The sequence below is a fragment of the Crinia signifera genome, chromosome 2, assembly GCF_055691185.1.
Source record: "Crinia signifera chromosome 2, ASM5569118v1, whole genome shotgun sequence".
Lineage (NCBI taxonomy): Eukaryota > Metazoa > Chordata > Amphibia > Anura > Myobatrachidae > Crinia > Crinia signifera.
In genome coordinates, this window is record NC_139218.1 from 369,555,717 (window position 1) to 369,570,885 (window position 15,169).

Genomic DNA, 15,169 nt, shown 5'->3' on the forward strand with positions numbered 1-15,169 from the left:
CTCCTCATCTGGTCTATGTGGGTGGTCCTCATTGTGGGATAGGTAAACCGGCTTACCCCTATGTATGACATTGTCAAAAACTTCATCTCCCGGTTGGTGTCCAGTACTGTTTAGATTGATTAAGAAATAAGTTAGCACACATGAAACACTACAGATGGGAAAGTTTCCATGTATGGGCATTTCCCTTATGGAGTCACATTATTGATCTTGCATACTGTAGGAATCACCATTCATAAACCAGGCTGACTATGGTACATTACAGTACACTTGGTATCTGTTCTGTTTCAGGCATCCTACTATCCAGCAATACTCACCCACTACTAAAGAAACAACAGACAGAGGAACTGGAGAAGGAAAGAGAGACTCACAAGTGAGTGGTCAAAATACATTGAGTACAGCTTTATTGCTGTTTCTGAGGATATTCATTCATTATATGATGGAAAGTATTCCCTTTTAGGGAGGTGCCAAGGGAATTGGGGCCAGGTTAAGCTTACATTTTACCTATGCACATCTTTCATTAGCATTAACTCTACTGTTACTGCCAACTAAAATATATTCAGGTCTTCAGCCTATGCTGTCATGTGACTGGAGGAGATAGTTCAGACTTAGTCTTTAAGCCTTTGCAGATTGAGCCAGTTCTTTCAAAAATAACTTTCTTTTGGGTCGCTTATTCTACATTAAGCTGCCTCGTTAATTTAAATAGATCCCACTAGCTTTAAAACATTGGGGCAGATGTATTCAGCCTGGCGAAGAGAAAGTGGTCTGTGTGCTTATCCCCTTCCACTTAATCTCTTCACCAGGCTTAATACATCTGATCCATAGAGAAACTGTTCTATAATCCATACATCTAGGAATGGTCCATGTAGTAAAATCATGCATTTCTTCTATACTACTAACCTCTGTATCCTGCAGGTGGAAATGTTATGCAGAAGGTGCCCCTCACTGCATTGCTGTAGACAAGGTTGAGGAACTGCCCAGTAATGACCAGTACTCCTTCCTAAAACTGAGCAGCTTCCAGCATTCCAAGTCAGCCGTGTATGTATCTAGTCTGAGTAGAAAGTTCTGTATATCCATAATGTGTGTGTGTGTGTGTGTGTGTATATATATATATATATATTTTTTTTTTTTTTTACGTGACTGGCCAAATAGTCCTTTGTTTTTACAACCCCTGTAACCTGTTAGTATTTTATTTTGTTTTATTTGCTTAGTGATTGCCTTGGTATAGTTTTGTCAGGAATATAATGGTTTAATGTGTATGGGGCTTTGGAACCCATGCCCAAGTGCCTTTCCAGGAACAATCTTGGCTTGTGCCAATATTTGTTGGGTGCCAACATCAGCAAGTGCTTACACACTTGCTGATGCTGGCCGTGAGTGATGGTTAGGGGGGAGCAGGAACATGGCTGTCATTTACAAGGACCTCCGTTATCTGTACATGTCCAAGGAAGGGCTGGGCAATGTACCGGAGCAGACATTGTTCATCTGTACACACTAGGCGCTATAATGACACCATTTTGTTAAGTAGGGCCCATCTGAGAAATCTTTTACTAAATTGCTTAGTGTGTATGGGGCTTTAGATCACAATTTGCAAATCCCCTTTTTCATATCTGTGGAAATTTAAATTAGTTTGTCCCCAAGTCAGTGTATGTATTTGTAGGACTATGGGACATATTAATTATGTTTCATGTTAGTACATCTCTGTAGTTTATTTGAATCCTCCATTTCGTAGGGGACTTGCAATGATGCTGGAAGGTTTCACAAGTGCGGAATCGTGGCCTAATCTAGATGAGATCAAACGAGTCTTCTGTCTGAGAGGGTTTGATAACTCAGGTACTCTTTTGCCAGTTTCCTTGTAAGGTGAATATCTTGGATGAGGGAGTAACAGAAGCTTGTCTTGTCTGTCACCTCTTTACCATATAAGCTGAGTGCGTCATATGACTAAAGTGCTCTTGTAGAAGCAAGATCAGAGCTATCCCAGTAGTCCCTCTGTCTGCAACAAATAATATCAAATGTTCCTTCATGTCTTTTATCCCTAGATGTGGTAGCTGAGATGTGGAAGGAGGATGCCTTTTTTGGTAGCCAATACCTGAATGGCATAAACCCTATACTCATCAGGAAATGCTCCCACATTCCTGAGAACTTCCCAGTTACTTGCAACATGGTGGCTGCATCTCTGGGGACCACCACCAGTCTTGAGACAGAGCTAAAGGTGAGGGGTCTATTTCTGGAAATTGGGGGCTAATGAACTTTGTATCTCTTCCTATGAAACAAAAGGTAGCCCAAAAGCATGGCTACTGACCCAGATGCACTGCAATAAACATGTTTGTCTTGCAGAAAGGTAATATCTACTTGGCAGATTACAAGCTGCTGCACTGGGTCCCTGCCAATAACTCTGTAAATGGAAAGCAACAATATATCGCTGCCCCTGTGTGTCTACTGTGGAGAACTCCTGAAGACCAGATTGTCCCAATAGCTATCCAGGCAAGTCTTCTAACGTCTGCTTAAAAATTTCAAATATATTTGAGGTGAACGCTCCAGTGGGCTGAACAAGTGTGGTTCCATCTGTGTTGATCATTGATAGGCAGGCTTAAGGCAGTAAAAATGTATACCATACCCAGACTTGTATTCCAAGCAATCCATGTCTGGGTACCAATGCATAGTTTACAATCATTGTAAACTTTATTTGCCAAATTTTACCTGGGCAAGCAAAAACCCCTCTGAGTAGTTTGCTTCTACCTAAACCTACAGACCATGGTGGCCTGAATCCCCTTGTTGGATCCATGCATTAATTTGCTTCATGGCCACTTGCGTTTGGCATTAGGCAGAACAAATTGCTTTATGCATGTGTAACCTTCAGGGCTCTTCATAGCCAAGCACTGGAAAGCCACACAAACTCAATCTCAAATGTATGAATTAACAGGTTGTGGTATATATCCTTCAAGGAATATATTCCTTATTTTCTTCTACGATCCCCATGGAAGCCATGACAGTGGGATATTCCCCTCCTCCTACCAGATTAGACAGGACTTTTTTCAGGGACTGCCCACCTTGGGTATAATAGCTCACACCTCCCTTCCCTCTGTGTCTTTTTCTCCTGTCTCCGTCTAGATAGGACAGGCAGGGCGTTAGTTTACTTTTAAACAGGGCTACCTCGGTATACTGTATGGGATGGCTTCCCAAGAAGGAGAGTTGCGGAGGAGTGGGGCCTCTGAGATACCTGCCTCCAGCAACTGGGCGGAGTAAGGACTGTGCTTAGCGCCAGTTGCTTACTAAAACCCCGGCAGCATATGGCATACTAAACCCCCGTTCAGTGTGGGTGTGTGGCGGCAGTACCTTATAAGGGTCTGAGTGGCGAGCACGCCGGAAGATGGAGCTGGCAGGGAGATCTGTCGGGCGGCCGTCAGCGCGTGTAGGTATCCGGCTGGGAGCCGACGCTGCCGGGTGCTGGGACGCGTGCGGCGGAAGTGCGCATAGACGTCACTTCCGCCAGCGTTGTGCACCAAGTGTGTGGCCGAATGGTGTCCCCGGAAATGGGGACCCGATATTTTGGTTCCGCATTGCGGAAATCAGCGCTAAAATAGCAATACTGAAGCGCTACTGGCTGTAGAAGGGTTAAAGCTGACCTAATATAAACGGACATGGATTACAGGTGCTGTGGTGTTGTACAGCAGCAGAACCATGGAGGAAAGCCAGCAGCAAGCACCTTCTTCCCAGCAGCCTGACATTGCCCCTTTGAGGTAAGCCCTTTGGTTTTGGGCATTAGTTTGATTTTATTTTGCATGATACTAGTTAGGTTTCTGCTTTGTTTTCAGTGTGCCTAAATCACCTGTTCATAAAAAAAAAAGGACAGCTAAGAAGAAATTCCTTACCTGCACCTGCATGAGTTGTGATAAAGCATTTGCCAGTGCCGATAAGAGGACTGTGTGAAGATTGTGACAAAATTCCACAGCCTAAGGTGGACAAGTTGGACCAATCAGATGTCCTTAAAAAACTAATGGATTGGATGCAAAAGTCATTTGTCTCTAAAGAGGAGTTCTTGCAGTCTCAGAAACCCAAGAGGTCTCGAGAGCAGGCTGGAATGCTGACAGAAGGGGGTGGTTCTTCGGAGAAGATAGAACCATTGGAAGCAGAGTACATTGAGGAAGGAGAAGAGGAAGATGTGAGATCTTTCAACCTCGCATTGGTGGAAAGTGTTGACAAGCATTTACAAATCGATGAATTACCCAGAAGTTTCAGACACCACAGCGGATCCACTTTTCGAAGATAGATCTAAGAAAGGAAGAACATTCCCGGCTCACAAAGTAGTCCATTAGATGATCAATAAGGAGTGGTTCAACACGGATAAAAGGATGGCTGGATGGGCGAGAGTGGATAAGATGTATCCTTAAAGGATGAGGATTTCCTGAGGTGGTGTCTAGTGCCCAAGGTTGATGCAGCGGTGGCAGAGCTGACGTCTAGAACAACCATACCGCTGGAAGATGGGGCGGCGTTTATGGAAAGGAAGATTGAAAATTTGCTTAGGAAATTGCACCAGACCTCTGCGCTGTCACTTAAATCCAGCGTGGCACTTAAATCCAGCGTGGCTATCGCATCGGTGGCAAGGGCAATGAGGCTATGGTCGTCGGAGCTCCATACAGACATAACCGAGAAGATTTCCAAGCAATATCTGCTGAGAAGCTTACAAACCATACAGAAGTCTATCGAATACCTGTGAGGCCTCTCTGGATGCGGTGTCGTTCTCAGCTAAGGCGATGGCACAAGGGGTGACGGCCAGGAGGGCGCTCTGGCTCAAGCCCTGGAGTGCGGATGCCAACTCCAAAAATCGTCTAACTGCGCTACCCTTTGAAGGCGGGTTCTTGTTCGGCTCAAAATTGGATTCGATGATCCAGAGGATTTCGGGGGGGAAAATCCGTGAGACTACCCCAGGATAGGAGGAATAGGTTTCCCATCCCTACGTCTAGCAGGCAAACTTACAGAGAGGCAAGAAGCAAGAAGCTATCGGCCCGGACGCCAGTACTTCCGTAGGGGAAATCCGAATATGACTCGCCAGTCCTTTAGGCAGCAATATCGGAGAGGTTCCAAGTTATGACGGTGGTTCAATGGTGAGAGTCGGAGCCCGGTTGCTTCAGTTTCGGAAATCTGGAAGACATCAATCTCAGACAGATGGGTCATCAAGATTGTGGAAAGGGGCTACCAAATAGAATTTCTAAGGAGGCCTTGGAAGAACAAATTCGTCAGGTCAAGAGTTCCAGTGAAGAAACTGGAAAAGGACTCTCACCTTGAAGATTCAACAGCTTCTACAAATAGGAGCAATAGAATCATGTCCCGAAAGACCAAGTGGGTCTGGGGTATTATTCGAATCTCTTTTTAGTGGAGAAGAGTACAGGTGGTTTCAGGACCATCTTGGACCTGAGAGGATTGAATCTCTTTATCAAGAAACTAAATTTCAAAATGGAAACTATAAGTTCTATCCTTATGGGTCTCAGGCAAGAAGATTGGTTAGCGTCTATAGACCTAAAAGACGCTTATTATCACGTCCCTGTGTCACTAGAGGACAGGAAGTGTCTCAGGTTCTCACTTCTCGAGCAACATTATCAATTCACCTGCCTTCCTTTCGGGCTCAGGACATCGCCGAGTGTTCACAAAAGTCTTGGTGACACTTGTGGCAGAACTAAGGAAGCAGGGGATCCAAGTCTGGCCGTACCTGGACGACCTATTGCTGGCAGGAAGATCGGTGAAAGAGGTCCAGATGAGTGTCAGAACTACAATAGAATTCCTGCAAGAGCATGGTTGGGTGATCAACCAAGAAGAGTCAGCTGCAGCCAACTCAGACGATCAAGTTCCTGGGTGTTCTTATAGACACAGTAAAGTTTTCAGTGAGTTTGTCGGTAGACCGCTGTCTGAAAATACAAAATCTGGCGCAGCTGTTATTAACAGAAGGAAGATGCTCCCTGAAGATGGCGCTACAGCTTCTAGGGATGATGACATTGTGTATACATATCATCCCATGGGCCCAGTGGTACATGAGGAAGATACAGTGGCAGTTGCTCCCATTCATGAAGAATCAAACCCACTAGGGGTTCCAGATAGTTCTGAATGCCAAGACGAAGAATTCGTAAAGGTGGTGGAGCTCTGGCTTAAGGACAAGAAGCTCCATTACAGAATTTGTGGTGATGACGACCGATGCGAGTCTCCAAGGTTGGGGCGCTCACCTCGGGAAAAGCTCGGTACAAGGGTCTTGGACCACAGAAGAAAGTGCAAGGTCATCGAACGTCAGAGAATTGCTCGCCGTTTGGGAAGCGATCTGTTACCTACAAGACAAGGTCCGGAATGCCAACCTAAGGATCATGTCAGACAATATGACAGTAGTGGCACATATAAACCACCAAGGGGGTACAAGGAGTTTACCTGTACTGAGAGTGTTGGAGAAGATCATGTTGTGGGCAGTGAGCAATCTGCAATTAATCTCGGCCGTGTACATTCCAGGCCCAGAGAATACGGTAGCAGACTTTCTAAGTCGCAAGAGGATTCTGCCAGGAGAATGGGAGTTGGACTCGAAGATTCTCAGTCAAATAGTCGCCAGATTTGGCGAACCCGAGATAGACCTGATGGCTTCGTTCTCCAACAAGAAGGTGAGCAGATTCTGCTCGCAATTCTTTCACCCACAAGCCACTGGACACATTTTTAGTGATGTGGGAGTTCACTCTGGGATATGTCTTCCCGCCATTTCCCATGATCAACAGAGTTCTCAAGAAAATCAGAGAAGACCGAGTGGAAGTACTGATAGTGCTTCCATTTTGGCCGAGAAAAGCCTGGTTTACTTCGGTGTTAAGAATGGCGGTGCAACCACCTTGGGTGTTGCCGGTGATACCAGATCTGTTAAAACAGGGACCAATACGTCATCCAGAGCCAGAGAGCTTCTCGCTGAGGGCATGGCGATTGAGCGGGCGACTTTGAAGCGTCATAACTTGTCTGAACAAGTGACCGAATTGTTGTTGAAAGCAAGGAAAGAAGGTTCCTCGCTCATATATTACAAGACCTGGAAGAGGTTCATTTCATGGGGGAAGTTCGAGGGGCAGTTTGCCGATATCTCTACGGCCAAAGTCTTGCAATTCCTGTATGAAGGGTTCGAATTGGGGCTGGCGGTAGCCACTATAAGTCACAAATTTCTGCTCTCAGTGTACTGTTGGACAGAAGATTAGCTGAAGAGAAGCTAGTAAAGAAGTTCTGCAGAGCAATCAAGGGAATACGGCCCCCAAGAAAATCTTTAGTGGCCCCCTGGGATCTGAATTTGGTGCTAAAGGCACTAATGCTACAACCGTTTGAACCCTTGGAAGACACTTCGGTAAAGTACCTAACATGGAAGGTACTATTCTTGATAGCTATAACATCAGCGAGGAGGGTGAGCGAGATTCAGGCCCTCTGGATCAAAGAACCGTACTTGGTGATCTTCCCTGACAGGGTTGTGCTGAGAACTCATCCAGACTTCGGTAAAGTACCTAACATGGAAGGTACTATTCTTGATAGCTATAACATCAGCGAGGAGGGTGAGCGAGATTCAGGCCCTCTGGATCAAAGAACCGTACTTAGTGATCTTCCCTGACAGGGTTGTGCTGAGAACTCATCCAGACTTCATGCCGAAAGTCATATCAGCGTTCCACTTAAATCAGGAAATATCCTTGCCTAGGTTTTTCCCTGATCCGATTAATGAGGAACAGAAGGCCTATCATACGCTGGATCTGGTGAGACCAGTTTCAGTGTATCTGGACCGTACAAAAGAGTTGAGAAAGTCTGATCACTTGTTCATTATTCCTGAGGGTCCGAAGAAGGGCTCGAGGGCCACGAAACAAACCATCTCAAGATGGATACGAGAAGTTATCGTATTCGCCTACAAAAATGAAGATAAGAGACCACCTCCTATAATCAAGGCACATTCAACCAGGGCAGTCGCCACATCATGGGCTAGAAGGGCCAAGGCGTCGGTATCGGAGATCTGTCAAGCCGCTACCTGGGCATCCGTTCATACCTTTACTAACCATTATGCCTTGAATGTGTCTACAGCCCACTTTGGGAATCTTGTAATCGGCCTTGTCCATAAGATAAGTCTCTTGAATAAATTACTATTGCATTCATATTGGCTCCCTCCCATTTATTATACAGCTTGGGTATGTCCCACTGTCATGGCTGCCATGGGGATCGTAGAAGAAATATGCGAATTATACTCACCGATAATTCCTTTTCTTCCTAGAGATCCCATGGCAGCCACTAATTTCCCACCCTTTGTGTTAGAATTTTTTTCAGGGACGTTTGGTGCGGAGACACTCGAAAGACACAGAGGGAAGGGAGGTGTGAGCTATTATACCCAAGGTGGGCGGTCCCTGAAAAAAGTCCTGTCTAATCTGGTAGGAGGAGGGGAATATCCCACTGTCATGGCTGCCATGGGATCTCTAGGAAGAAAAGGAATTATCGGTGAGTATAATTCGCATATTTTCCCAAGATCAATAGATCTTGGGCCTATGGTTCAATTTCCATTCCTACTGTTCCCTACTAATTTCTCACTGGCTATTTGTCAGTACTTTTTGTCTTGTTAGCCATGTTTATATTTACCTACTTAATAGTTGTTGGATATACAATTGGGATTTTTCTGATTTTGTGCCTTACTTAAAAAATATTTGACAATTCTTAATCCGTTTTCAGAGGTATGTACATATATTTTGTATTATCCTCGGTTTAAACCTTGGGGTTAAAGAAGGGGGAGGGAGACAGTGTGGAATGGAATTCTGTCACCTCTAAAGATAAAAGGTACTAGTTTCACCTCCAACATAGCCCTGCACAATAATTCCAACCGAAAAGCCTGTTCCAGCGACTCCACTAAAAATTAGTCTCTGTGCATGCTGAAGACTAGTTGACAGGGTGGTGGGGAAGCTGTTGAATGGATCTGATGATGGAACATGGGTGGTGAGTACTGGACTGACAAACAGGTGTGTGTGTGTGTAGGCGGCAATAATAAAACGGACAGTGTTTGAGTGACACTACTACTGTATGTGGACACAAGGAGTAGCACTGTTTAACAGCACAAATAAAGGGCACTGCTGGTGTGTCGTAGCATGCATAAGGGGTGCTAATTGGGGGCACTACAATTGATATGTGAATACTGTGTTACTATGGCATAACTTGAATGGGGTTGCGTAACCATGTCTTCATACCACTGCCCTTTTTGTAAAATATGAGGTTCTCACATTAATTTGCCAAAAACCCTAGCACTGGCATGTGCTCCGCCTAATGGGGGTGGAGGTTGTTGGTGGCAGACTAATAGTTCCACCAACCCTCAAGGACCTTTTTTGCCTTATATATTTCTGCTACTGTTTTTTATGAAGCTGTTTGAATGAAAGGCTGAAAGTGATCCAAACCTTGATTGAGAGGTAAATAATTACTTGGTGTTACAATAACAGCCTTTACTCAGATACCACTTTTAAATGGAGATGGTTCACAATGGATGAGTCGTGTAGGATAAATACAAGGTTGTGGATGTATCTACAGTGTCTAGATAGTCAGTCGACATTAAAAGGTTAACATGGACAGAACTTTATTTTTATTTTTTTGGGGTGTTGATGTGGACCATCAATTAGTGTAACTCTTACCCTTGCATAGATTGACTCGCTCACAATGCTTAAGGCACTATTTTATATTCTCCCTCTACGCTAATGTGGATGGTGAACTAAAAGTAAAAAAAAAAATTTGTAGAGAAAGGTCTACCTTTTTTGACCCTGTTGACTTACTGTCTATCTAGACACTGTAGCTCTCATCTGGATAAGAGACCTCTGCCAACAGAAGACTTCAATGTCTTTAAGTTGGAAATATTAAAATGTGTGTAAATACTTACATAATGGTCCTTAGCTACATAACCACATTATCTCAAATTTGCGCACACTTGGGTCCATAAAATACAGTTTTTCTATAAAGAACATGCAATATCCTATTTGGTAATTACTTCAACCTTTTGATGGATATCAGATGGCATATGTCTTACTATTGTATAGGTGAGACTAGAACCATTTCAGTAGGGATATAGATAAATCTTATGCATTAAAGCTTAATTATGAAATACGCTCATGTGCAGATTTGCTGCCCACTTCCAAACCTCTAATACCATATAATCATCCTGCATTACAGTTGTCTCAAACCCCAGGAGAGCACTCTCCAATCTTCCTGCCCAGTGACTCTGAATGTGACTGGTTACTGGCCAAGATCTGGGTGCGCAATTCTGACTACCAGGTACATCAAGTGGCTACTCACCTTCTCCGTACTCATCTCTTTGCTGAGGTCTTCAACATTGCAACCACCAGACAACTTCCAATGGGCCACCCAGTGTACAAGGTGAGATCTGGCTTCCCAATATTGTCATGGAGTGGCAGTCTCCTCATTGTCATATCTGTGGAGCCCATGTTGTCTTAATATGGAGGCTTAGGAAGTGTCACCAGTGGTGCTTTATAAGGATATGTGTGCAGGTCTCCTTAGGTCTCGCAGTTATGTATATTCTAGATCAGGCATGTCCAACCTGCAGCCCTCCAGCTGTTGTGAAATTACACATCCCAGCATGCCTTGCCACAGTTTGCATTCCCTAATAGTAAAACTGACAAGGCCTGCTGGGATGTGTAGTTTCACAACAGCTGGAGGGCCGCAGGTTGCACATGGGACATCCAGAGGTGTAAGAATAATTTTATGGCTGAACATTTGCTGCCACATTATCTTCTGTTCGCAGTAAACCATTATACTGCATTTAAATTTCAGACTAAATACCTGTAAGTCATGTGTGGGTTTTTTTTTGTTTTTACACATTAAAACCGGACTAGGTTCTGGATATTACTTAAGGATGACGCGACTGCTAATGCTAGAGCAAGAATTAATTTAAAATGTATTCTGGTGTGTTCTGTATTTCAAATATATTGGTTACTCCATGAAGGTCTATATCGGATGGGATCCTAATGGCAATCTTTCTCTCTTTCCAGCTAATAATTCCACATCTTCGTTATACCCTTGAGATCAATATCCTTGCCAGATCTACTCTCATTGGTCATGATGGGGTCTTTGATAAGGTGAAATCTTTTCTTGTACAATGGTAACAGTATATTGTGCCATCCACAGAGTTTAGAATCTGTAACCTTTTTATATGAAAGTTAAACCCTAAATCACATGCCTGGCCTGAATATAGAAGCTGCAGTATTGCACCAGAACAAACATCCACCATCCTTTTATTTTTTCCAGATTATAGTAACTGGGAAAGGTGGGATTCCAATACTACTGAAAAAAGCAATGGATGAGGTCACTTACAGCAGCCTCTGTCTCCCTGATGACATCAAGGCAAGAGGATTGGAGGCTATTCCCAATTACCTGTACAGGGAGAATGGGATGAAGATCTGGTTGGCTGTGGAGAGGTAGGTCTGAAAAACCTTCTAGCTGACCACCCAGAGGGAGATAAACATTGGAACATGTGGTCGATGATTTGTCACCACCTGGTCAGTGAATAGGATGTAGAAACCCTAATGTTGCCAACATATCTGGTCAGCTAAAATTCCACACCCTGTAATCCCTTATGTACATCACCCATACTTCGGATGGGATCCTAATGGCAATCTTTCTCTCTTTCCAGCTAATAATTCCACATCTTCGTTATACCCTTGAGATCAATATCATTGCCAGATCTACTCTCATTGGTCATGATGGGGTCTTTGATAAGGTGAAATCTTTTCTTGTACAATGGTAACAGAAAATCTAACCTTTTATATGCAAGTTAAACCCTTAATCACACACCTGGCCTAAATATATCAGCTGCAGTATTGCACCGAACACACATCCACCCTCTTGTATTTTTTCCAGATAATAGTAACTGGGAAAGGTGGGATTCCAATACTGCTGAAAAAAGCAATGGATGAGGTCACTTACAGCAGCCTCTGTCTCCCTGATGACATCCAGGCAAGAGGATTGGAGGCCATTCCCAATTACCTGTACAGGGAGGATGGGATGAAGATCTGGTTGGCTGTGGAGAGGTAGTCTTGAAAAACCTTCTAGCTGCCCTCCCAGAGGGAGACTACCACATGTTCAAATGTTTAATGATTTGTCACCTTCTGGTCAGTGTAAATAGGATATAGAAAACCTTAATGTTGCCAACATATCTTGTCAGCTAAAATTCCACACCCTGTAATCACTTATGTACATCACCCATACTTCATTTACTCATTGTAACTCTTTATCCATTTTAGCTTTGTATCCAATATTGTTAATTACTATTATGAGAGTGACGTGGTGGTCAGTACCGACCCAGAACTTTAGGAATGGGTGGATGAGATCTACAAAGAGGGATTCTTGGCCTATAAATCTACAGGTTAGTAACTTCTTGTTCTGTGCTGTCGGATCATAATGATGTACACACTGAGCCAACCTGATCATCGAAATGATGGTAATCCTGGTGTTATCAAGTCCTACAGAACCAAATGTGATGGTCCATATCTTTCCTATACGCTGCTGGAACATTCAAGATAAGGGCTAGATGACTAATGGCTTATTTCATTTGCTAGGAATTCCCTCCTCCTTGAAGACCAAGGCCTGTTTGATCAAGTACCTGACCATGGTGATCTTCACTTGTTCTGCTCAGCATGCAGCTGTCAACAATGGTCAGGTGAGTGACTGAATATCACCACTTTGCAGTATACTCCCATGTGGTGCATTTCATACTGTCCTTGATCTGGAGAATTGTAGACCATATTGATAAATCTGAGATCAACCATTGGAGACATTGACCTACAGCGTTGCTGACCCTAAACTTTGCTGTGCAACATTTCTCTACCTTTGGCATACATAGTATAAATATACTGTATGCTTTAACCACTCTAAACTGTAACATGTGTCACAAGCCTAATTGTATATTCTATGAACCACTTGTGTATATGTTTCATGGGACAATGTGTACTAGATAATGTGGTGAGCCTATACAGTAGATCTGGAAACACAATGTACTACAGCAGTTTCCCATACTCTGCCAATACATTCCAGGTTTAAAGGCTATTCATTAATACCTCAGTCAGTTTGATTTAGCCATCTGGATTTAATAATGAAGTCACCTTTGCATAACCATTGAAATCATCATAAAAACCTGCACTTTGGATATTTGTTAGCCAACCCAGTTTTTGTTTGGGGAAATGCTGTGCTACACTGTAGCATGGCCTGTAATGTAAATGTGTTCTCTATGCTTTTCTGGTCTAAAGCATTCCTGTCTGGTTTCATTGCAGTCTGACTTCTATACTTTAATGCCTAATGGTCCCACATCGATGAGAAGCCCCCCTCCCTCAGTAAAAGGGGTCAGCACAACCCAGAGTATCCTGGCTGCATTGCCTGAAGTAAACACTACCAGTTTGGGCATATCCACTGTGTGGCTGCTCAGTAAAGAGCCAATGGACCGGGTGAGTACTGGGGCCAGTATGAATACTGTAATATGCTCAGAGTAAGTACTAGATCAGCTGATCTAACCAGTGCAATTCCACAATCTATGCATGTGCATATCACTGTTATTTGGTGAATGGACTTACTGTATTCATTGACATTTTGAGGCTTTTATTTTAACACTATTTCCTGTTCTCCTGTAGAGACGTCTGGGGGACTATCCTAATGTGCGTTTTACAGAGGCGGTTCCACAGACCTTCATAAAGAATTTCCAGGAGAAGCTGGCTGAGATCTCCCGCTCCATTAAAGAGAGGAACAAGAACATGCATTTGCCATATCCCTACTTGGACCCGAGTGTGATTGAGAACAGCGTATCTGTATAAACTGACTGGTGTCTGTGATCTACTGACCATGCCTGACCTAGCTACCAGTGTATAATGTCCTGATTTGGACTGGCCATCTGTGTTGGCAGAGTACTGGACAGTTGTTTTTCAAGCCATTATCAGATATTTATGATTAAATATTTCAGTACAACTTGTGAATTTCATTTCTTACATAGTGTATACCTCTGATGGGGGGGGGAGGGGGAGAGAGAAAGTGTTGGCTCTTAGAATGAACACACCCCAGAATATCATAGGGGTGTCCAGAGGATCAGTATAGGGAATGGTTATAGCTAAATATCTATCTTCTGCTATGGGAGCTGAACCCAACCAAACATGGAGCATTGGACCAGTCGGTAAGTGTACAATACCTCGTGGTCAGTATATACAGGAGCTCTGTGGACATGTGTATACAGTTTGTAGCAGAGTTTCTGTACACACCAGGGAATGCCTTGACTTAAGAAAAAGCAGTCATTAAAAGCCCAAGTGCAGCTTTATCCACTCCTCACCATATGAGTAAATGGTGTGGTACTTAATGTTGGACAACTATCCAGCCAGTGAGTTTGGTGATGGGGTTAAGGTGTGGACATGCAGGAAGGTATTTTTATGTTTGGGGAGGGGGGATTAATGCAGGTAATTATAGGTCTCCTTTGAACTAATGTAAGTGGTAGACTTCTGGCCATAAGATGGTGCTGCATTTACTGTAGGTATGTAGCCATATTGCTACAGTAAATGAAGCATTTAGGGATTTGTTTAACGTGAGTTGACATTGTACCAAGTTTACTAAATGCCTATTACTGGAATTATTTAGGGGCCCATCTATAACCCATCACATTTATAATGCAATCTGGGCAGAATGCAACAACCCAGGAACGCATTGTAAAATGGTATCCTAGCGCAGGGATGTATCCTCCCACAAGCGCAGGGTCAGGGCTCCAGATGTGTGATTGGGGGGTGTATTGTCTGGGGAGTGTATTGTCTGGGCAAAACTTGTCAAGGCATCTGGTCTCCTCAAGAAGCGGAGTTCTCTTCAAACCACAAAGAGCTCAGGGCAGTACGGTTAGCTATAGAGATCTTCGGCAGAGATATCGATGATTCTCACCGTTGTGTGTTCTTGGACAATGTTACTACAGTTTCCTACACTAACCAACAAGGTGGAACAAGAAGTCGGCCACTGTTGGAAGAAGTAATCATTATAATGATATGGGCCGAGAAACATCTACTATCAGCTCTCCATGTACCAGAGGAAGATAACCATGTGGCAGCTTTCCTGTCTGAACTGTCTTGTGCTAGGAGAGTGGGATCTGGAGGATTCAGTGTTTTGTCTGATAGTACATCAGTTCAGCCAGCCAGAG

At 43.7% G+C, this 15,169-nt stretch overlaps 1 pseudogene across 1 annotated transcript; it reads left to right on the forward strand.

The window, feature by feature from the left end:
* The first annotated feature begins 60 nt into the window (after nt 1-60).
* Nucleotides 61-13,817, forward strand: LOC146058566 (polyunsaturated fatty acid lipoxygenase ALOX15B-like; annotated as a pseudogene). The gene is made up of 13 exons (XR_014469869.1): nt 61-103; nt 289-370; nt 913-1,035; nt 1,727-1,827; nt 2,034-2,206; nt 2,332-2,478; nt 10,171-10,374; nt 11,007-11,093; nt 11,875-12,044; nt 12,258-12,379; nt 12,573-12,673; nt 13,284-13,454; nt 13,638-13,817. The product of XR_014469869.1 is annotated as a polyunsaturated fatty acid lipoxygenase ALOX15B-like (transcript).
* The last annotated feature ends 1,352 nt before the right edge of the window (nt 13,818-15,169 follow it).